This window comes from Cervus elaphus, chromosome 18, assembly GCF_910594005.1.
Source record: "Cervus elaphus chromosome 18, mCerEla1.1, whole genome shotgun sequence".
Taxonomy (NCBI): Eukaryota; Metazoa; Chordata; class Mammalia; order Artiodactyla; family Cervidae; genus Cervus; species Cervus elaphus.
The window spans coordinates 77,801,579-77,824,433 of record NC_057832.1 but is presented as its reverse complement, the minus strand read 5'-3'; the positions used below and the strand labels follow the sequence as shown (position 1 = coordinate 77,824,433).

Genomic DNA, 22,855 nt, shown 5'->3' with positions numbered 1-22,855 from the left:
AAACTGAATTAAACTACAATATGCAAAGCTCTGGGCCGAGCATTAGGCAGAGTTATCTGTGTTTCATAGATTCTGAGACATGCATTTTTCAACATTTTAAAGTTTCTGAATTCAGAATGCTTCCATGGCCCTATCTTTTTCTTTCTTAGTGGCGCTAAAAACAGTTCCGTGACTCGGACTTCCCTGGTGATCCAGTGGCTAACACTCTGCTTTCAATGCAGGGCGCCTGGGTTAGATCCTTGGTTGGGGAGCTAAATCCCACATGCTGCAACTAAGACCTGGCACAGCTAAATAAATAAGTAAATATTAAAACACAAAAACAGTTCCATGCCTTACAACCAATGGCCTTTGAGATTTGATGGAATGTCACTTTGTCCATGACCTCTCTACTTTCACCAAAAGAAAGAACATGCAAAATAAGAGGAGGCAAAACTCACAAATCCATTTCATTCCATGATGTTCTATCCTTTTTCTCCCCTACTCAGATCCTCCTTAACTCCTCTCAACCCTTTCCATTGCCTTCAAAGTCCTTCATCTTCAATCTCCTTATAAAATGCTCCTTCACCTTTTTTGGGACTACAAGCTCTTCAAGGGTAGGCACCAAGCCTGAGTGACACAGAAAGTGAAAGTGAAGTCGCTCAGTCGTGTCCGACTCTTTGTGACCCCGTGGACCCATCAGGCTCCTCTGTCCATGCGATTCTCCAGGCAAGATACTGGAGTGGGTTGTCATTTCCTTCTCCAGGGGATCTTCCCAACCCAGGGATTGAACCCAGGTCTCCCGCATTGCAGGCAGAGGCTCTAACCTCTGAGCCACCAGGGAAGCAAAAAATAAATTTTGCTGTATTGGGGAAGAAGGAAAGAAAGATAGCTTCTCTTATTGAATATGTGAGCTTAATAAACTGAAGGAGGCTGGGGGCCACCGCAAGAAAGAAATTGTATCTTCTGAGAAAGGTGCTGAGAAAATTCACCTCTGGGATTTCCCTCTAGGAAGTATCATCTGAGAGTGGTGAATCTCGGTCTAACCTTTACCTCAGCACATGTGACAACTGACAGTCACCTGAATGACAGATGACTGGAGATTTAGTCAATTTACCTGAAATTCTCAGGCCATTGACTTGCAAGCCACCTTTTTCTCCCATCTGCTATGCAAGTGACTAGAAGTGAAGTTACTAAAGAGATAACATTGAATTCACTCTAATTTATGGAAGGGGGTAGCAGATCACTTGCAAATTTTGCTATCTTATATGTAGGAACAGACTTCGTGAGACAGTAAGTTTGTGGATGCCCTTCACTACCCGCAACCCCCTACCCCGCACACCCTCCTCCAGGCTCTGTCTGCCACTTTCCCCTCCACCCTTGGTTCAGACCCAGAAGTCAGAGTCCAAAATAACAGGAAGTCCTCCCTCAGCCAGTGTTGAAAACAGCCCTGCTTTTTTCTTTTAATTCATAAAATATCTGTAAGATATTTAAAGAAAAAGTAGAAATACTGCCAATTTTAAAAGAAAATCACCCATTCTAAATATATTCATCTCATTGAAAAACAAAGCATACAAAAACCTTTATTTCTAGTATGCTCAGGTGTATGATGCTTCATTTTTATTTTTTTTAATATTTTTTTAAATTATGAAAGTATGATAACACATTAATGGGAGATTTGGAAAATACAGAACAAGGTTCCACTATATATTACAATTTTTTTAAGCAGATGAATTAAGATTTTTAGTTGTAGTTTCAATATCAAACTCACAAAAATTTATAGAATGTACAGAGAAGTAGAAGGACGTAGTAGACCTGAAAAGCACTATGAACCAATTCAAGATAATTAAGATTTATACAATTTTCACACAACAGTAGCATACAAATCCTATCCAAGTTCCCATAGATGGTAAACTAGGTGTGATGCTTTGTTTTTAGACCATCAAATCCCAGGGGTTGAGGCTTTAATAAAGGGTAAAATGAACTGGCCCGTCTTCACCCTTCTCTTAGTGATGTGGAGGTGACCTCATTACAATATAATTTATTTAGCAAATAAAAGTGCATGATACTTGGCTAAATTTAAATTTCAGTTTAACGAGTAATTGTTTAGTATGTGATTGTCATATGCCACATGTGGAGCATACATATACTAAAAATTATTTGTTTATCTGGATTTCAAATTGAATTGGGTGTTTGTATTTCACCTGACAATCTTATCACTAGAGACCATTCCTTGGGATTCACCAAACACTTTTATACGTTATTTCCTGTGGTCAAAGGAATTTGAAGTAATAAGTAGCTAATAATGGTAGCAGTTCAAGTATTCGACCGTCTGTCAAAAGAGAAGGACCGGGGGACTTAGCATCTCAGAAATCCCAGTACAGGCAGAGGTTCAACCTACATGTGAGAAAGGAATCTGGCCATAGTTACAAGGAAAGGAAGGCCGCTGGCAACAAAGTAAAAGATCCGAAGGGATATAAACGTGTGTGTGTGTGTGTGTGTGTGTGTGTGTGTGTGTGTGTGTGTGTTTTCAAGTTATTTTTCCATTGTAGGTTATTACAAGAGCCAGGGTATTGCTCCTGATGTTATACAGTAAATTCTTCTTGCTTATTTATTTCATATATAGTATAACTGAGTCCCTTTGTTATACATCTGAAACTAACACAATATTGTAAAATGACTATGCTTCAGTAAAAAAACAAATAAAATAAAAGGTCCAAGGGGAATGGAGCATCTTCTGGAGACCACAGCGGACACAACACGCCAGGCTCCCCAGGGCGCCCCAGCCACAGCCACCTCTGTGCAGTCCCGTCGCCTCCCTCCTGGGCCTCCGTTACAAAGTGGAGAATGAAGCCCTGTTCAGTGCTTTGGAAAACCATAATATTCTGACAGAAGAACCCGACTGATTTTCAGCTTCCTTCCTTTGCCTCTCAGCCCAGGACTTTTACACAGTTCTCATGAAGGCAAAGCAAATATTTACAGATAGAAACTGGTAATAGGTGCCTTGATAAGCTCAAAGAAACAGTTAAACCTGTGTGTGGATTATTTAATCACAGTATCTGGAATATATAAACATGGCACATATTATATCTCCCCTCTTTTTTGTGGCCTCAAAATTTGATCCAAGTCTGGGAGTTAAAAAGTCCCATTTTGTGTAATCAGGTTCTGGTTGAACATGATTGCTGAATTATTTTAAATTGAAGACACATGTCTGGAGCCTGAGCTGTATGTATTATTTCAGGATGGTGTCCATTAGGTCTTATCCACAGGGGCTATCTTCAACTTTTGCCACATTCAATGCATTCTTTATATATCAGTATTTGCAAAATGGTGAATCATATATAAGGGAAAATTGGAGGGAATATGGTACTCATTAAAGGGTGATTTTTTGAAATTATCTTCAATGCATTATTCAGACCTGTTTCCAGTCTCCCCTGCTAAGAGTCCCAGTGCTGGTTGGAAATTTTCTTTAAAAAAAAAAAAAAGACTATTTTAGAGACAATAACAATGGATAAATAAATAAAACCCTGTAGTTGTGCAAGACCCTTCTGCATAGTTATGGCTGTGAAAACTTTACAACCGAGTCAACATTTACTTTAACTCCTTGTCAACCCTAAACACTTTAAGTGTCTTAATTGCAGATCAAAATTGCTGCCACTGTCATGAGATTTTCCCTTTGAATTCATTTGTCCCTGAACTGAGGCTTTTGTCAGCCTTCACCTCACAAGGGCAGCCAGTTGATTTTGTAAATTGTTGCATCATGTCAAGGGCCCCTACTCTGATTTGAAGGTGGCTGGTTCTCCATGAGGAGTGGCTGGGTTTGGGAAACCCTAACACAGAATCAGTTTAGGGGTCCAATCACACCAGACATTGTTCTATCCCCAAAATGTCTTCCATGCTAAGAGCTGGGGCATCTGTTGCATGCTTGTTTAATAACTTTACTGAGGTATAATTTCCATACCATAAAGTTCACTCATTTGAAGCACATAATTCAAGGATTTCAATAAATATACAAAGTTGTGCAATCATCGCCACAGCCTACTTTGAAAATAATCCCATCACCCAAAAAGAAGCCCTGGGCCCACTCTCCAATCCTATGTCTCTCTACATTCCCACTTCCAACCCTTAGCAGTCACAAATCTACTTTCTGTTTCTATACATTTGCTTTTTCAGGACATTTCATATAAATGGAATTATGCAATAGGTGATCTTCTCTTGTCTGACTTCTCTCACTTGGCATGAACTTTTCAAAGTTCATCCACATTTCAGCATGGATCGGTACTCTGTTTTTATTGCTGACTAATATTCCACCATATAGATATACCGCATTTTGTTCACCCAGTCATCAGTTGACAGACATTCATTAGGTTGCTTCCACTTTGTAGCTGTCAGGAAAATGTAACTGTAAACATTTGTGTACAAACAGGCATTTTTGAATGAATTTGATGTAGAATTGCTAGTGTCATTCACTGTAAAATGTAATTTGGATTCACTTTTTTTAAAGGGGTTATCCATGAATTTATTAAAGCTGTCAGTTGGAACATTCCAGGATGAAGTAGGCTTCTGAGTGGTTCAAGAAATAATATTTATTAGAGTGAGAATCGTAGTGATTCCAAGACATAAAGTGATTAAGAATAAGGATGAGAACACTTGGAAGTTTGGGGACTACGGGTAACCGTCAGAGCGACCTCAGCTCCTTCAGTACCAGTCAAAACCTGGAGTTTTAAAGAGCTCAGATCCACACACCAGCTGCACAGTCCTATCTCCTGGCAGCCTCAGCACACACTGAGTGATTTCGGAAAGCACTGCTGACTTAAATAACATGGAGGCCACTCAGATAGAAGTCAAGTTGGAAGTGGCAGGGAGGTGAACAGGTCATAACACGGGAACAGAGTTGTCAAGCTGTGTTTATTTCATACCTTCTAAGACTCCTGCGACTGATGGAGATGCTGGCAATTCTGTCTTTGGGGAGTGAGTGTTGAACACAGTGCAGAAGCAGCTGTATCAAAAAGTGCCCTTACACCTTGCCCCAAAATCACCCATCTCAAACCATGAAAAGCCCATGTCACGAGAAATCCTTTCCCCAGGAATCGTCACAGAAACCAGGCATACGAAAAGCACCATGGCTTCTGAATTGTGATACTGATCAAAGGTAAAGCCAGCATCCTCGTCCTGGCTTGTCACTAACCCTCTCTGCGGCCTTAGCCAAGTCATTAACCTCTCTGGGCCTTGGTTTCCTCATTGTAAAGTGTCAGGATTTGACATCATGATTCTGGCAGAAGGTTTTTTTTCTGCATCCAACCTTCTACTTCTCTGATGACTTTGTAAAAAGGTATATTTCTGAAACTCACATGTAAAAGTTAAACCAATATCATCATCCTGTTAGCAAGCAACTTACTGGTGTCAAGAGACATGATCTGGAATGCCAACTGGTGAATAATTAGCATTTGGAACAAACTTTTTAAATGTCATACAGTGTTCTAGTGGCACCCCAACCTTTACAGATAGGAAAATTGTTGTTGCTTTTCCTACAAATTCTCTTGCAAGTCATTTAGTTTCTTTGTGTCAGAGATGGGAATTGAACCAACATCTTAGGGCTTCCAGACCTTTATGGTATTAATTAATCCAGATTGCCTGGAAACAAAGGAAATAAGAACTCAAGAGTTTGTGTAAAATAATCCACCATTAAAAAAAAAATCTCTGACTCACTGGCCAAAAAAAGCTTTTTCCCCTGTTTTTGCCTTATGGATCGTGTTCTTATTGGAATGGTGAGATCTTCCTGGAGAAAGAGGTTGGAAGATGGTTTCAGTTTGACAATAGCAGGTAAGGCTTTATTAACCCCAAAATAAAGAATGCCGGACTTCCCTGGTGGTCCAGTGGCTAAGAATCTGCCTGGTTAAGAATGCAAGTGTCACGGATTTGATCCCTGGTCCGGGAAAATTCCACATGCCCTGGGGCAACTAAGCCTGTGTACCGCAACTACTGAGCCTAAGCTCTTGAACCTGTGAACTGCAACTACTGAAGCCCCGATGCCCTAGAGCCCGTGCCCTGCAATGAGAAGCCGCCGCAGAGAGAAGCCTACACACCACAACAAAGAGGAGCCCTTGCTCACCACAACTAGAGAGAGCCAGTGAAGCAACAAAGAGCCAGCGCAGCCAAAATAAATGCATACAATTGGTTTTTTATTAAAAAATAAAGAATGCCCCCTGTTGAGAATGCCAGCATATCTTCTCCCTTTCCCTTGGTTGCCTGTATTTTCTCTCTTGCCCACGAAGCAATCTGACATCTCTTTCCCAGCCACTAAGACACGAAGTCAGCTCCTGAAGGCTTAACACTGCTTTCATTAGGCCTTTCAATACTTCTCTTAATGGAAGCCAGCAGTCTCGGTCCACTTCCCCATGGCAAGAACCAGCCGTGGAGTTCACAGGACTGCTGGCTCCTTTCAACTTATGCAGAGCAGTCCAGAGCCCTGGCATTTTGACTCTTCTCCAAAGTCAGTGACCAGCCTGGTAGTGAAAGAAATCTGGGGACAGATGGTATAAAATTGAAATCACATCATCCTTCCCCTCTCCCAAATGCTGGCCTGTGGTTTTGGCAGATCTCCACAAAGCTCTGTGGCATTCATGCTGGTCTGATGGAAGTCTGCATCTTAACCATGGATGCCTGAACATCAGGGCTGATAGCAAGGTGGCACATTCAAGGGGAAATTGCATTAATGTCGTGTGGTCCCTTCATGACAATCAGAACCACATGTAAATTTGCAGAGGGCCACATGCCACCAGACAAACGAAGAGGTCTCTTTTCACTTAGAGATCCATCTGTTGTTGAAAACTAATCCCATATTAGTGAGACGCCATTCTATGTTTGAAAGGCAGCCCAGTCCTTGAGACAAAATGGCTACAAGGTTCCTCTTTTTTTTTAATTTTTATTTTTAAGGTTCCTCTTTCTGATGTTCATCTTTGAGTTTAGCTCTGAAGTACTCTTGCAAAGCCATCAGAAGCAAGGGCACAGCACCATGGGAAGATCATCACAGATCCCTCTCTTTGCTGTAGATGTCTGACAACAACTCTTTGCTTATCCGCTTCCATCTGTAAAATAAGAATGGTTAGTGTCCACATTACAAACCAAACATTAATGACCCGGGTAACTTCTCATACACCTCCTCATACACCTTCTCATACACCTGAGTGGATGAGGAAGTATGGAAGGAAGTGACAGAAGGAGGAAAGGCCCTTTGGTATACCCTGGAGGTCTGGCATAGATTCACAGATCCATCTAGGCTGATGCCACTTCTTCCAATCACCAACCTTTAAAAATGCCACCAACAACATATGGAGCAATCAAGATATTTTATTTGGTATCAATCCCTGGCCTGATAGTGTGAGTTCATTTTCATAATAAAGAATTGTATTTCCTCTTCTCTTAAATATTTCTAAATGGTATGCCTATTGTATGTTAGTCCAAAGTACTTTAGATTCTTTAAACAAAGGACTTAGAAGAATCCACAAAATGACGTATTATATCCCTCCAAGCTCCTAACAAAAAAAAGCAAATACAATTTATTAAAAAATGCATGTCATATTCTATCTCACTTATTCCAAAAGGAGGGAGAAAAGCAGGGAATTTGAGGTTTGATAGTTTGGCTTTTGAAAAAGACAATGGCAACCCACTCCAGGACTCTTGCCTGGGAAATCCCATGGACGGAGGAACCTGGTGGGCTACAGTCCATGGGGTCACGAAGAGTCGGACACGACTGAGCATCTTCACTTTCACTTTTCATTTTCATGCACCGGAGAAGGAAATGGCAACCCACTCCAGTGTTCTTGCCTGGAGAATCCCAGGGACGGGAGCCTGGTGGGCTGCCATCTATGGGGTTGCAGAGTCGGACATGACTAATGTGACTTAGCAGCAGCAGCAGTTTGGCTTTAAAAATTTCCACTCTGCGTATTATCAGATGATTTAAAAGAGTCTGAGCATCAGTATTTTATATATAAAAGTCAGTATAATAATATTATTATTATAGCAACTTTAAAAGATCATTGTGAAAACGAAATGTTACATGTATACTTTTTCAATTGGAAAAGCCCTAATTGAAAGTTATTTTTTATTATTTATAGAGAAAAAAATATTAAATTCACCAAACCATCTGGAAAAGTTTTGCCTTTTGTATGGATTGTCACTAGTGTGGGATGCAGGGGGGAATTCTGAAAATATCAAGATGAGAAGTGACCTGGTTTGAATAACTTCCCTATCTGCATTTCTCTTTCTGATTATGTCTCCAAAACTTCCTCAGTTCTTGAGCATAGTTCTATATGCTTCACAGACAGGGAAATATTCCTGTAGAAAACTCAAAATTGTGTCAGAGAAGATCCTCCTGCCATCTCATATCTCTTCCAACACCCTTTCCTTGGAGAACACACACATTTTCCTGGCAAGATATTCATTATTCAGAGGTTGCTTTGCAATTTCCTTCAACTTCTGCTTCCCTGCAGGTTAAATTATTTCAGGTTATGGGAAAATCTTTAAAGAATGAAAAATTTGAATCAATTGTGGATAAACTTTTGGAATGGTACTAGCAAAAATAGGCTTTGACAACATCATTTCCATCATGGTTGACTGTAAATAATTCATCACTTTCTTGCTCATATCATTTATAGAAATACTAGAGTCCTGAGTTTCTAAATTAATAAAAACCCTTTATAGATAGCACAATATTCCTTTAATAACTTATTCCAGACATATAACCATTGTATGACCATGCTGCTGGTGAGTCGCTTCAGTCGTGTCCAACTCTGTGCGACCCCACAGATGGCAGCCCACCAGGCTCCCCCGTCCCTGGGATTCTCCAGGCAAGAACACTGGAGTGGGTTGCCATTTCCTTCTCAAATTGTATGATCATATATTGATCACATTCTTAAATGGATCACAGGACTGCATTCCTACTTGTTAAGTTGGAATTATCTATGCCTCTGTAAATCAGGAGTACGATGAGGTTTTCTTTGGTTAATTCAGGGGAGAAGGTAAAGAAACTGTGGGACAGGAGACGAGAAGGTATGATACTCAAAAGAAAGATGGAGAAAAGTGGTCTGTTATTTAAAGAACCATGTCTCCTTAAAGTCATACTGCCAAAATTGTGAAAATCTTTTTTTTTTTTAAATTGAATGGGCATCATATGGGCAAAACAATCAGATGTTCTTTAAAATCTTCATCTAGATGTTATAGAGTTAGCCTTAGCAATCCTGCAAGCTATGAATTTTGGACCTTTTCTGAAGGGAGATGGTCAAAAGTATTTCTAAAGTATTCTGACAAAGATTTCCTCTTCCAAGATAATAATAAACACAATAATTTTGTCTAACAGTTCCAGGCATTTAATGGATTTTCTGGACTCCAAATTACAAGTATCTGAAGTATTTTTGTACTTTCTGAATTCACCCCTTTCTTAACTATATTTCACATGAATAATGGACATATTAACAATGGAGAATCTCCTGACATAGGAAACCATATGTCATATACGGGATGTGATATTATTTATATGATTAATAGTATTGATAAATAATATAGTATATGCCATAAATAGTAATTTTTTGTTTCCAAATGTTGTTAGTCCTGAATAGATAGTAGATGATAAAAATATCATCTTTTTATTAAACTTTCAAGTATTGTCAGGTTAAAAAATAAAACTATTTTCTGGAAAAGATTCCTCAACTCTTTTCTTTCCAGAAAGAATCTGTATCTTTGCAATAACTGTTAATCACCACTGTAACACACTTTTTCTTAGAGAAGAAACAAGTAAAATCAACTTAAGAGAAAATACCAATTAGGAAATTGCTGTATTAAAAAAAGCCAAAGTATATAATAGCTCCTTTTTATAGAAAATGGGTCAAGACTAAAGTTCTTCTATGAGAAACACATTTTCCATACAAATAAAACCTTGGTTTTGTCTTTAAATTATAATATTCTATTATTTTTGAATAAATGATAGAAGATTCAATGTGGCAGTGTTCCTTCCCCATTGTATTGATAATTAAGATATATCACAAGTCTTTTATAAGATACATTAAAAATACATAAAGATCTTTCATCAAAAATTATTTAATTAAATCCATTTTTTGAAGCAGTGTTATCTTAATACACAAATAGTTGCACAAATTCATACTCTTCTTTGTTAACAGTTGTCAAAAATTTTTCTTAATAGAAAGATTTAAATATGAAGTTTTCTTAATATAAAAATATAATAGTTAAAATTCAAAAATTAATTTCATACAACTGAAAATTATAAAAAGGCATATGTTTTGTTTTCCTTGGTAACACCATCAAGTAAACTGTGATATTAAAATACCTGGGTCCAGGGCTTTATTAAAGCTGTCTCGTGTTATATTCCCAAAGAACCAAAAATGAAAATAATTACATATGGGCAGATTATATAGGGGAGAATATTGTATGTGGTATACTTTTACTTTCAATGGACTCTTCAAGGTGGCTGCTTTATACTAAAAAAAATAGCCCACAAAACATAAAATTTATAAGTGAACTGTTCTGCATTTGTAGAGTAAATGTTTCATTTTCAAAATTATAGATGTATAAAAATCATATGTCCCTGCTGGTGAAAGACCGGTAAACTTTCACATGTTCTGTAAAAACTTAAATGCTGGAGGCCAATACTCACAAAATTTAATGATCTTTCTGCTAATAAAAGCTGACTTCTTTAAGAAAATAGTAAAGAAAAGAAACAAAACATACCTTAGGTGTAGTATTTCCAGATTCTTAACAAAATCAGAGTGCATGAATCGCCTATTTTACATTTTTAATTTGCTTACATTTGTTCAAATTCTTTCTATTCACAGTAACAGATGGAAATATGAAAGAAATACAGATGTGCCTGGCCCATCTCGTCACACATTATTTTGAAGGAAGCCAGTTCTTTTTAGAAAATGACAGCAAGGTAAAATAGGAATGAGGCTGTTTTTTTTTTTTCTTAACATTTATAAAACAAAAAAGAAAAAACCAGGGGAGTGGCAACAAAGATCTATAACAACTCACTTTCTTTTCAATATTTTTGCTGTTAAACTTGAGGACTTTGTGCAAGTGGGTGCCTGATCAATATCTATGTGTGTGCATATGTGCATGTGTACTATCACTTCATTCCTGTCTGGCTCTTTGCGACCCCATGGACTGAAGCCCGCCAGGCTCCTCTGTCCATGGAATTCTCCAGACAATAATACTGGAGTGGTTGCCATGTCCTCCTCCAGAGGATCTTCCTGACCCAGGGATTGAACCCGTGTCTCATTATGTTTCCTGCACTGCAGGCGGATTCTTCGCCACTGAGCCACCAGGAAGGCCTACATCCATAGTGTATGCCTTGTGAATGAATTACATCCTAGATTTCTGCTTCATTATTGGAACTCAACACATCTTCTCTTAGAATCAAATACTCCACCAGGTAGAAAGATTTTCTGTCTCGTTCACAAAATTCAACATACCCCATGATTTAGCTTCGTCTATATGTGAGTAGAGCTTAAGTGGCAAACCACTGGGTAAAATACTTTCTATAGAAAAAAGCATTTTCTACCCTGTCTCAGGTTTTCAGAAGTACTTCCACCACTGGGACCATAGGTGTAGCTAGGGGTTGAAGGGAGGAGAGAAGGACAGAGTAGTTAATTTTTGACCACCATTAACTCCTAAATTTTCTAGTATTGTTCAAAACAATAACACAATAACTCTCACACAAATATACAATGAACTCATGCCGATGATTTTTAACTCATTAATCAGTGAGACAACAAGTAGGATATTACCATAGGATCAAATAATTCAAGGAACCACACATATATGGACTACAAGGAATGCTGAGATGAATTTGCACAGAAATGCCGAAGGCTCTAAGCATATGGCAATAATCAATTGCATTTCATCAGACCAAATTAGTTTGCTTTTTAACAGGTAACAATCATTTTCATTATTATCAGCTTTCTACAAATTGCAGAATTATAAAGAAGCTTAAAAACAGTGAAGAGTGAATATAACAACAAGATTACATTAGATGGGACACCCAGTAACTGCTCTTTTATCTGTTTAAAGTGTTTCACAATTTGTCCCAACATTTTAGCAACAGTCCTTTCAGGCCACTCATATCCCTAAATACTGAATTCCAGATAGCAGTTCCCACACTGTCTCTAAGTCTATACTAGGGTTGTCCAATAGAAATATAACATAAACCACAAATGCAGCCATATATGGCATTTTTAATTTTCTGGAAACCACTGTAGGGGGATGACCACCCCATACTACATTTTTTAAAAATCAGTTATAATTAATTTTAATAAAATAATTAAGCAAACATACAAAATATCATTTCAACATGTAATCATAAGAAATAAATATTAATAAGGTATTTTGTATCCTCTTTTTCATGCTAAGTTTTCAAAAGCCAGTGCATGTTTTGTAATTATAGCACATCTTAATTCAGAATAACCACATTTCAGATGTTTTACTGGCCACACGTGGCCCATGGCTACCAGACAGCACAAGGCTATATAAATCAAATATTCGTGAGCTATCCAAGTTTTGCATTTCTTGAGATATTAATTAAAATGTTTAGGTCTGTCCCAACCCTTCCATGCCCATACTATTGTTTTCAAGGTAGCTGGGTTACTGGGTTTCCTCACGTGGGAATGAAGCATGATCAATGCCCAGGGAAACCATAATTTGAAATGTTTGTCTAGTGTGGCCCCATGAATTTTCTCATCAGCAGTCTGCACCATTGTCTTTTCCCAGGGAGACCATACATACCCCTGTGATGTGAGAGAGAGAGAAAGTAATGAGCACACAGGGACACGGCGGGAACCATAATAATAAACAGAATATTGCCTTGCCTGTCACCTGAGCATGATAGTGCCTGTCAAAAACATCAGCTTTTTCATTTTCATATCATCCTTCGGAGGTAAAGAGAGGAGGGACTTTTCTCATAATCTCTCTTTCACTGAAGAAAGTAAAGAGAAATTTTTTCTTCTTAGCAAGGAAGTAACTAAAGTGTACCCACTCAGCGTCTTATGTATTGCACAGGTCTCAACTGGGCACAGATAAATCCAATTCGGAGTCCTGCCTCTAGGAGGGAGGAAGACCCGTCCAGAGCAGGGTCGCCGCCAGAGCAGCCTCCCGGGTGCAGCACCACACACTAGAGCCGGGCAGGGGTGAGGAAGAGGGAAATAGCCGGAACTCAGCTCCACCGCAGGGCAGGGGGGACACTGGGTCCCTCCCTCTGTAAGCCAGCGTGTTCAGAATCTCTGTATATTTACTTGCTTCTCTTTGTGGGCTCTTCTCCTCACAGGGATTTCTGAAAAAAGGGGTGAAAGTTTCAGGGCCAGACAACACACTAGGATCCCCAATAAAAACTTTATTTCAGATAATTCCAGAATAGCACTTACTGTATTCTGGCATTTTATATAATCTGAGCCAGGAGAATAAGCCATAGGGCTGTGTGTAAATGTGTGTGTGTTGGAGGGGTGGGGGCGGGTGGAGAGAGAGAGAAAGAATAGCTGAAGACTGTCCTGAGCTCCAACATCTTTCCTCCCTCCTCATTTTCTTAGGACCCCAGGCACCAAAATCAGTGCTCCAGGGACTTGTGGCTCCCAAAACAGTCCTCCCCTCATGCCATTTTTTTTCAACTTTCATAAGAATATACAAACTTTTCGGTTCCCCAGCTATTTTGACTCTGACAGCCGCCATTTACAATCGTCACTTCCTGTGTATGAATGGCACTTTTACACCTGGGGGACAGTCATCTCATTCAACTGGCAAGTTTTCATCTGTATTTAACATTAGCTGCTAAATAATAACCTATTGAAGGACTAGGCCTGATCATGTTTGTATAAGGAGGGGAACCGTTAAGAAAAGACTACATGTGCTGAATTCAAGAAGGGGGCTATTTCTTTCCTACTATAAACAGAAATGATTATAAAACCAGAACCCAGAAGAGTTCCTCACCCTTCACTTTGGCGTGAGGGGGTTTCATTTCTCTGCAAAGGCCTCCTCTCTGAGTGCTGACTTCCCCAGGTTTTTACTGCATTCCAGGGAGGGAGATAGAAACCAAAGCAAACAGAGTGCCCCCAAAGGACCCTCTCCTCCCTCCAAAAAGCTTCTATTTTTAATTCTCTGCAGCTTTTAAAACAGTGAAATGGGAAGGTTTCAACAGTCTGTGGTGGAAGAGAATTCCTGCTTTCTCTAAGGACACCCACTTTAGATAATCCCCCACTGGCAGTGGGACCCTGGGGCAAGGACTGGGCAAAGGGGTTTTCCTGGCAGCTTCTCTTCAGCACTTTCTGTCATCTCAACTTTTAACAACCATGTTTTACTCTCTGGGCAGGAGTCGAAGGCATGTTTTGAACTGGTGGCAAAATGTACCTAGTTCTCCCTCTGAGCATCTGTCTCTAATGCTAAAAAGTGGTGCTTGGTACTTTGTATGGGTACTTGACTTTCAGCCAGGGATCCCTAAGCTCTCTGTAGGATTTCTCACACCCACCCCACATCCACCCCACAAGGTGGGTGGCAAATGGCGAGCCCAGTTTTTTTTGTCAGGTGGGGAAACAGGGCAGCCCCATAGCACATGGTGAGTTAGTGTTCCCAAGCATGTATGGGGGAATGTTACGGCAAAAGTAAACATTCTTTGCGTGGCTCTGTCTGGTTTGTGGGCTCATGGTTACTCTGACCCAAACACACATTACAGGGTATCGTCCTGTAGGTATCAGATATGCCTTTGCTGCCCAGGTGCCAGGACATTCATTTGGCAAACGGCCCCTAAACTTCAGCCATGTACCACGCCCTCTGACTCCCAGTAGCCTGCCCTGTCCCCACACAGGTCTTCTGAGGTCGAAACAGCATTGGACACCCCTGATCACAGGGACCACAGGGAAGAACAGAATGTCTTAGTATTTCCTCTGTTTCATCCCCGGCTACCTTTGCAGAGCTACCACCGCATACCCCCAAGGCTCACTTTCAGTAAAGCATATTCAAGGCAACTGGCCACAGACAGTACTAGACCCAAATAACCTCTCAGGGTTCTTAAGGACAGGTCTTGAAGCTTAGGAGGATGCGCCAAGTGAGCTGTAGGCGTGAAGATGATGAGAAGGGCTCCAACAGAGTGGAGAGCTAGGCAGCCGAGACTTCAAAGGTATTTCTACCTCCTAATGTTACAACCATTAAATCAAGAATTTAATTCTTTAGCCAAAATGCCCTGTTTCCTAATAGAGTTCTTACTTGGCAAAACATGCTTATAAATATCTCCTGCTCTTTTCTCTTCTCCCTAGCTTCCAGAGTTCAACCAAAGCCCATTTTATATTAAATAAGGAACAAAGCAACAGAAACTAAAAGAACTAATGTGTTTGGGCGCATCCCTTGTCATGTCATTTCATATCAACTTTGAATCCAAGAAAGCTTAATAGTAATTCAGCCATGAACCTGCTGCATAAACTGGGGGAAATTTAGAGCATATGTTTTCGACTCATTTATTCTTGACTCATCACAACAGGTTGCTGCTTTTTTTTTTTTTTTAAGTTCTATTTGATGTTTAAGAAAATATTTAAACCTTTTAAAATAAATCTTTTAGAGTCTTTCTCCATTCACAATAGGACGCTGCAGAATGCTAAGAGAATAGGAACTCGAAGGCAGGAAGGTTCAGGGACAGTTCAAAACTTGGAGCCATGAATCTAGAGAGTTCAAAAGTTGGCAAAGTGAACCCTCTCATCCGTACCCACAAATAATAAATAACAATCACAACAAGGAAAAGGAGGAAGGGGAAAGCCACTGGAAAGCTATAACTTATCCCGTCTCCAGCCTTACAGCTCTCTCCAATAAAACAGGATTCTTCGGAGAATTTAGGCTGTGCTGCCTGCAGGGAGCTGACATTGTCTTCTGTCGTAAATTACCTTGCTGGGGTAAGCTTTCCTCCAGGTCCAGCAGACAGGCAGCTCTGTAAGACCCATCACCCAGCTCCGTGCTTCTTAAATTATCCTTCATCTGGCTGTGACATCTGAAAAGCTAGAGGGAGAATGATCACCCCCAAATCTGACCTTCCCATACCACTGGGTCTTTTTTTATAAAGCAATACAAGAGATAGACACAATAGCATTCTATTTGCAAACAAAAATAGAAGGAAAAATAGGGCTTTCTATGTCCTTCTTCAAATAAACAGTACAATGTTTTCAAACTTGTTCACCTAAAGAGTTTTTTCATTAACAATATGACCCTAAGTCCTTTTCTCAACTAAGATAGCCATAGTGTCACAGAAAATCATTAGAAGCGGGGACTGGAAGGAGCCTTAACTTTCCCCGTTCGTTCTCACTTTGCAATCAACAGCCTTGCTGCAGCTTCCCCACCGTATTCAGACGTGCACACACACAGACAGACGTGTGCACACAAACATCTGAGGACCTAGAATATTTGAGTAGATGACTGTAGTACCTTGAAATGCGATCAAGCCTGGAGAGTAGGTACCAGGCCAAGAGAAATAACTCCTATCCATAAAAAGTTCCTCAATAAATCAGTAACTCTTTTCTTCCATATGTCACCTGACATGTTTAATTTGTCTGCTTTGACGGGACTGTGGCAAGTGGAGCTGACCACTGGCAAAATTAGAAAGGGCTTTTGTGAAGGGCAAGCCATCAGGTATGGATGGACACAGTGAAAGGCTACAGAGAGTAGGCATCTTACAAATGCCTGCAGGCCAGCTTTGTGTGATGGACGCCCCAAAAGAAGGGAACAAAGATTTCAGATGTTACTGGTTTAAAGCACATCAAGCTAATGGGCAGACACAGTAATAGTCACATTGTCCAAGAAATTCAACTTCTTCCTTCCCTCATTTACTTCTCCTTGGAATTCAGTCTTTGTCAGAGATGCTGAGAAATGTGATAGATCCATTCACTTCCACCTTAGTGTTTTAATTCTGGAACACAACTCACTCCAGAGACAGGGAAATGTACTTTTTGCAATGTCTGCACCTTCTGAACAAGGAGAAGTCAGTGGATTCATTTGTGTCCATCTGGCTAATCTTGGATCTGGTCATACAGCTTGTGGTAAAGGAAAGAGCTTTTTACCTGAAGAAGGAACACACCTAGACCCTATAAATGAAATGGCTTTTAAATATCTGCACTTTATTTAAGAAGCAGAATCCAGGTCACTAGCCATGAAGCCCAGTGCTCCTTCTCCTGCACCTGCTGGGACACCCTAGTAGCCCTCACCACTTTAGCATCAAAGAAGGCAAGATTATCTCCACTTCCAAGTCTTTATATAAAGTGATCGTTTAATCCTACCCTGCAATGCAGGAATCAGCCATCCCCAGTTTTGCAGAGAAGTAAACTGAGAGATAGAGATCAAGTCATTATGCAAAATCATCTAGCAGCAAGACCTCCACTCAAATCCAGGGCACCTTGCCCAGCTACCTACATATGGGAAAAATTCCCTCAGAGACTCTTTTGACAAGATTATTTAAGGCAAATGACTATTCAATTTTCCCAGTGGTGTGTATATATATATACATATATGTATGTATATATATATGGAAATGAGCAAAAATAATTAAGATATTTAGGCTCATTTCCTTTTTCTCTTTTAATTCTATTGAAGTGTAATACACACTTTGGATTTAAAAATGCAGAGGAACCAGAGATCAAATTGCTAGCATCTGTTGGATCATAGAAAAAGCAAGGGAATTCCAGAAAACATCTGCTTCATTGACTATGCTAAAGCCTTTGACTGTGTGGATCAAAACAAATTGTAGAAAATTCTTAAAGAGATGGGAATACCAGACCACCTTACCAGTCTCCTGAGAAACCTGTGTGTAGGACAAGAAGCAATAGTTAGAACTGGACATAGAACAACAGACTGGTTCAACATTGGGAAAGGAGTATGTCAAGGCTGTATATTATCACCCTGCTTATTTAACTATACAGAGAGTACATCATTCGAAATGCCGGGCTGGATGGAGCACAAGTTGGAATCAAGATTTCCGGGAGAAATATCAATAACCTCAGAGATGCAGACGATACAACTCTAATGGCAGAAAGCAATGAGGAACTAAAGAGCCTCTTGACGAAGGTAAAAGAGGAGAATAGAAAAGCTGGCCTAAAACTCAACATTCAAAAAATGAAGATCATGGCATCTGGTCCCATCATTTCATGGCAGATAGATGGGGAGAAAGTAGAAATAGTGACAGATTTTATTTTCTTGGGCTCCAAAATCACTACAGATGGTGACTGCAGCCATGAAATTAAAAGATGCTTGCTTCTTGGAAGAAAAGCTATGACAAACCAAGATAGAGTTTTAAAAAGAAGAGACGGCACTTTGTCAACAAAGGTCCATATAGTCAAAGCTATAGTTTTTCAAGTAGTCATGTACGGATATGAGAGTTGGACCATAAAGAAGGCTGAGCGCTGAAGAACTGATGCTTTCAAATTGTGTTGCTGGAGAAAACTCTTGAGAGCCCGTTGAAGGGCAAGGAGATCAAGCCAGTCAATTCTAAAGGAAATCAATCCTGAATATTCACTAGGAAGGTCTGATGGTGAGCTGAAGCTCCAATATTTTGGCCACCTGGTGCAAAGTGCCAACTCATTAGAAAAGACCTTGATGCTAAGAAAGACTGAGGGCAGGAGATGGGGGTGACAGAAGATGAAATGGTTGGATGGCATCACTGACTCAATGGACTTGAGTTTGAGCAAACTCCAGGAGATAGTGAAGGACAGAGAAGCCTGGTGTGCTGCAGCTCATAGGGTCACAAAGAGTTGGACACGACTTAACAACTGAACAACAATCCATACATAAAAGTGCACAAGTAGTCAGTGCCACAGATTTTTACAAGATGCCTGAACCCAGCAGCTGGATCAAGAAACAGGTCATTTCCAACAAGCCTCTCTTCTGCCCTCCTTCAAGTCAGTACTCTCCCATCCCTCCAACCATTATATTCCTTTATACTCCTGTCTCCTCTTTTGTTGGGGGTGATGGGTTTATGTGTATGTGTAGTGTTTGGTTGTGTGTGTGTGTCTGTGTTGGTTACAAGTGTGTACTTTGGAGACAGGCTGGGCTGCCTGGGTTGAAATCCTGCTGTACCTTTTACAAACTATATATCGTTGGGCAACTTACTTCCCCTAGGACTCAGCTTTTCAACTTTACAATGGGAATATTAACAGAACCTACCTTGAAAGATCGCAGTAAAGATTAAATGCTGTGGCTCATTTAAAGAGCTTAGGTCAAGGTAGATAGAGAGGTTCAGAGTAAGCCCTCAGAAAACACTGGCTATTTTTGTTGGATACTTCTCCCTTCTCAGAGACTGTTTATGGAAGGCCAAGAAGGTTCAAAGACTGTACAGCAAGGGAGAGGAAGAAAGAGGAATTCCAACCAAGCATGTGCTGTCTGTTATATATCTCTAGGTTGTGGAGAGGATCAGAGGTGAGCAGGTGGAAGAAGAGCTAAACCAAACAGTTCTCCAGTCATACAGAATCAAGTGTTTAGAGTAAAACCGATATTTGAAACATTATATATTTTCTCTTCAGTCCTATATATGCTTCCTACGTATGAAAGTATAATAGAAATGCTTTTTGAGACCATCCGTGAACTTTCTATTACTCCCAGTGGTCCAGAATTGAATGCATATTTTAAAATTTCCTACGATAGAAAAAAAAAAAGTGAGTGTGAGGTTTTTTCTACCCAATTCACAATTTAATTCCCAACATAACTTTTTAGGTAGGACAGACTCAGGTATTTTTCCATGTCACATTTCTTTGTATCTTTGCATCATTTGAAACATTTTTTACCTATTTAGTTTAGAACTTCTCAAAATCATCTGCTGTGTAAATCAAAAGTAAACAGCTCGTTTAAAGAGCATTTTCTGAGAAACCAGGAGCTTAAAAAAAAAAAAAAAAAAACCGTAAGACTGACAATTTGCTGGACAAATTTCCTTTTCCCCCCACAAGTCCAAAGAATGCATTCACTGAGGCATCTATATATTTTATGAAATGCTTAACCAAGTTATGTTGGTTCAAAAAGAAAACAGAAGAATAAAAACACATTTCATGTGACATTGAAAATGATAAGCATATAACAGCAATTTGAATAATGAGTTGATTACAATAAAGAATTAGCACCATTTAGGTTTCCAATAAGTATGAAGTAGGTTGAAGCCTGATATATTGATTTTTTAAGTTTTAATTGGATGTAGGAAAACTCAAAATGGATAGGGAAAGAGACATGAACTTGATTCCATCTGTCTGTCTGTCTGTTTCTGTCTCTCTCACCATTGCTTCTCCAAGTTTTCTTTTGATATTTGATTTCAAGGTAAGCAGATCAGAGATAACTATTAAACTCTAACACTGCACACTTTGCAGTTCTTGACCTTTTTAATGCAGCAAAAAGAATTTTCTTAAATACTTACAGAGCTTTCAACAGCGTGGCCATTGGCTAGTCAGGCCCTCTGTCTGAAAGGAATGAAATGCTTCCTTCCTGGGTGGCTGCCTATGAGCTGGAACAGTACATGATGTTCAAGATAAGAAAACGGAAGTTCCAAGCACGGAGCTTGTGTGGTTTAACCAAATGAGGTAAAATAAGAAAAGAAGGACAGTAAGAAGCTGCCTTATTTGCAGCACTGTGTCAGAGCCAGCACAGGGATTTTGGGTTGGTTAGCATCTTTTTCATCCTAAGTGGGAAGACCTTGTCCCTGCTCCTTAGCTCTGCGTGGATATAAATATGAGATGAAGCAGCCTTGTTGCCTTTTAGGGATATCATAAATACCGAAGAGATCATTATAAAGAGATTCTTAATGCCCTTGAACTTGCTTTGAAAGATAAAGTAAATTGAGTTTATAATTTCCAGTCCAGCAGCTGAAGATTGTGTTCACTCATTTCTAAAACCAGGGATTAAGATTTGAGCCCTTGGATCCCTCCACCCTCTTAGATCAGCGGTCCCCAAGCTTTTTGGCCCCAGGGACCGGATTCATGGAAGACAGTTTTTCCCCTGCCAGCAGGGAGAAAGGGATGGTTTAATTTTCATCCACTGCTCACCTCCTGCTGTGTGTCCTGGTTCCTAACAGGTCATGGACTGGTACTATGGGTTGGGGACCCCTGTTAGACAACTGGGTTCACTCTGGTCATCATCTCAGTCATGGCAACTGGTCTCTAGACTGACTCAGGCTGACACACTCATGGACCACATGCCCAGCTTCTGTCCAGAAGAAGTTCTGATCATTACAGCCTTCTTCTGAACCTCGGGCTTTCTCATCTGTAAAATGGGGATGATGATTATTAATTCCTGCCACATGGGGATATCTCTGCTCAGCCTGCTGCAACCTATAGGTGAACAGGGTAATAGAACCATGACCCTCAGCAAGTCACTTCATGCCCTGGCTCTCCATTTCCTCATCTGTAAAGACCCACTTCATAGTGAGTTCAACAGCATAGAAGTCAATAAGTTGTTACTACTGACTTGGCTCCTTTTGCTTTGCCTTGAATTTTTAGTCTCTCTCTTGCTCACAGGAATCCAACAAGAGCCAGTGATGCCCCAGCTTTATTCCTGGGTCTCTTGCATGGACACAACTTAAATTCTTCCCCTTGTAAATCAAGGACCTCCCACCTACTCAAGTCCACCTGTCTGGCTGAAGCTCACGTAGGACTGCTGACCTCACATCAGGGGAAGGTGGGGTTGGGATATGGGCTGACACCAGCCAGGGTGCTGGTTTGTCTCCACTTTCTACTCAGTCTTGTCTCAGGAAGCCATTGCTAAGTAAACAAAATGGGCATCTCCTCAGTCCCTAGGCACTCCTTGACTCATTCCTTATGCTGTCTTCTGGGGGTGGTGCCTTCCAATTGTTCTTCCCAGTACTCCTTACAGTAAAACATTTTTGAGTGCACACATCAGTGTATGTTTATATATTTATAAATTTTATACATGTGGTACTCTGCTGACATGTTTTATGCATTCTGAAAATATATAACACCACATGGAAATTTTTAAAGAATGAGATTAAAAAGTAAGTAGATAAATGAGTTAAATAATTTCTTTTGTGCACCCCAACAGATCACCATGGGCTCCCTCTGCTGCTGTCTTATCCCCCTGGCACTGTGAGAAGAGCATTTTCCCATGGAATCCTGGACCTCTGACCTTTGAGAGAGTTACACACACCATAACCCAGAGCAGGTAGGTTGGCCAGAATGAGCCTCCACCATCAGCTCAGGAGCCTCACCTCCAAGTCAGGCTCAGCTTCATGGGTGTGCAGTCAGACAGGACCCCATGCCCCATACTCAGTAGGGGACCATGCTTAGTTAAACCACAGCTATCGCCATCTTGAAATTTTCAAAAATTTTATCCTTGAACTTGTGAGGTCCAATTGGACAAAGGAGCATGTGTGCAAGCAGAGAAGATATGCACAGTAATGCACATCCCCGGTTCCCTGCTGCCCCATTCACATATAGCTTTGGCAATGCCTTTCAAGTATAGCATGCTGGTGGACCAACTTTGTGTGGGACTTTAACGAGACTCAAAGTGAGTACAAGGTTAGCATATTATGGAAGAAGCCATTTGCTTCCCAAGTGTGGCAGAACGTGCATGTCTCAAGAAGTGAAATACAAACAACTGAGTCTTGTGAAGTGTTTCCACTGTTCTGGTAAGAATTAAATTTATATGCATGTACATACTATGATGGACAGGGAGGCCTGGCATGCTGTGATTCATGGGGTCGCAAAGAGGCGGACACAACTGAGTGACTGAACTGAACTGAAGTGAACTGAACATACTATGAAAAACAAATTGTATAATTTCAATGATTCTGCACACAAGTGAAATGTTCTTCCATTTGCATTTAAAACTGGCATTCTAAAATATAAAGACAGTACAATTCATT

At 40.1% G+C, this 22,855-nt stretch overlaps 2 long non-coding RNA genes across 2 annotated transcripts in view; one reads left to right on the top strand and one right to left on the bottom strand.

Annotated features, from left to right (window-relative positions):
* LOC122674212 overlaps window positions 1-22,855 on the top strand; it is a 222,411-nt gene that overhangs the window by 191,725 nt on the left and 7,831 nt on the right. Inside the window, exons 4-5 of the long non-coding RNA XR_006334929.1 lie at window positions 10,824-10,921; window positions 22,033-22,152. This is a non-coding gene — a long non-coding RNA (uncharacterized LOC122674212). The remainder of the gene's footprint in view (window positions 1-10,823; window positions 10,922-22,032; window positions 22,153-22,855) is intronic.
* On the bottom strand, window positions 6,905-20,559 carry LOC122674215. Its single transcript, XR_006334932.1, has 3 exons — window positions 20,396-20,559; window positions 15,900-16,011; window positions 6,905-7,064 (listed from the first exon to the last, which is right to left on the bottom strand). It is a non-coding gene; the product is annotated as an uncharacterized LOC122674215 (long non-coding RNA).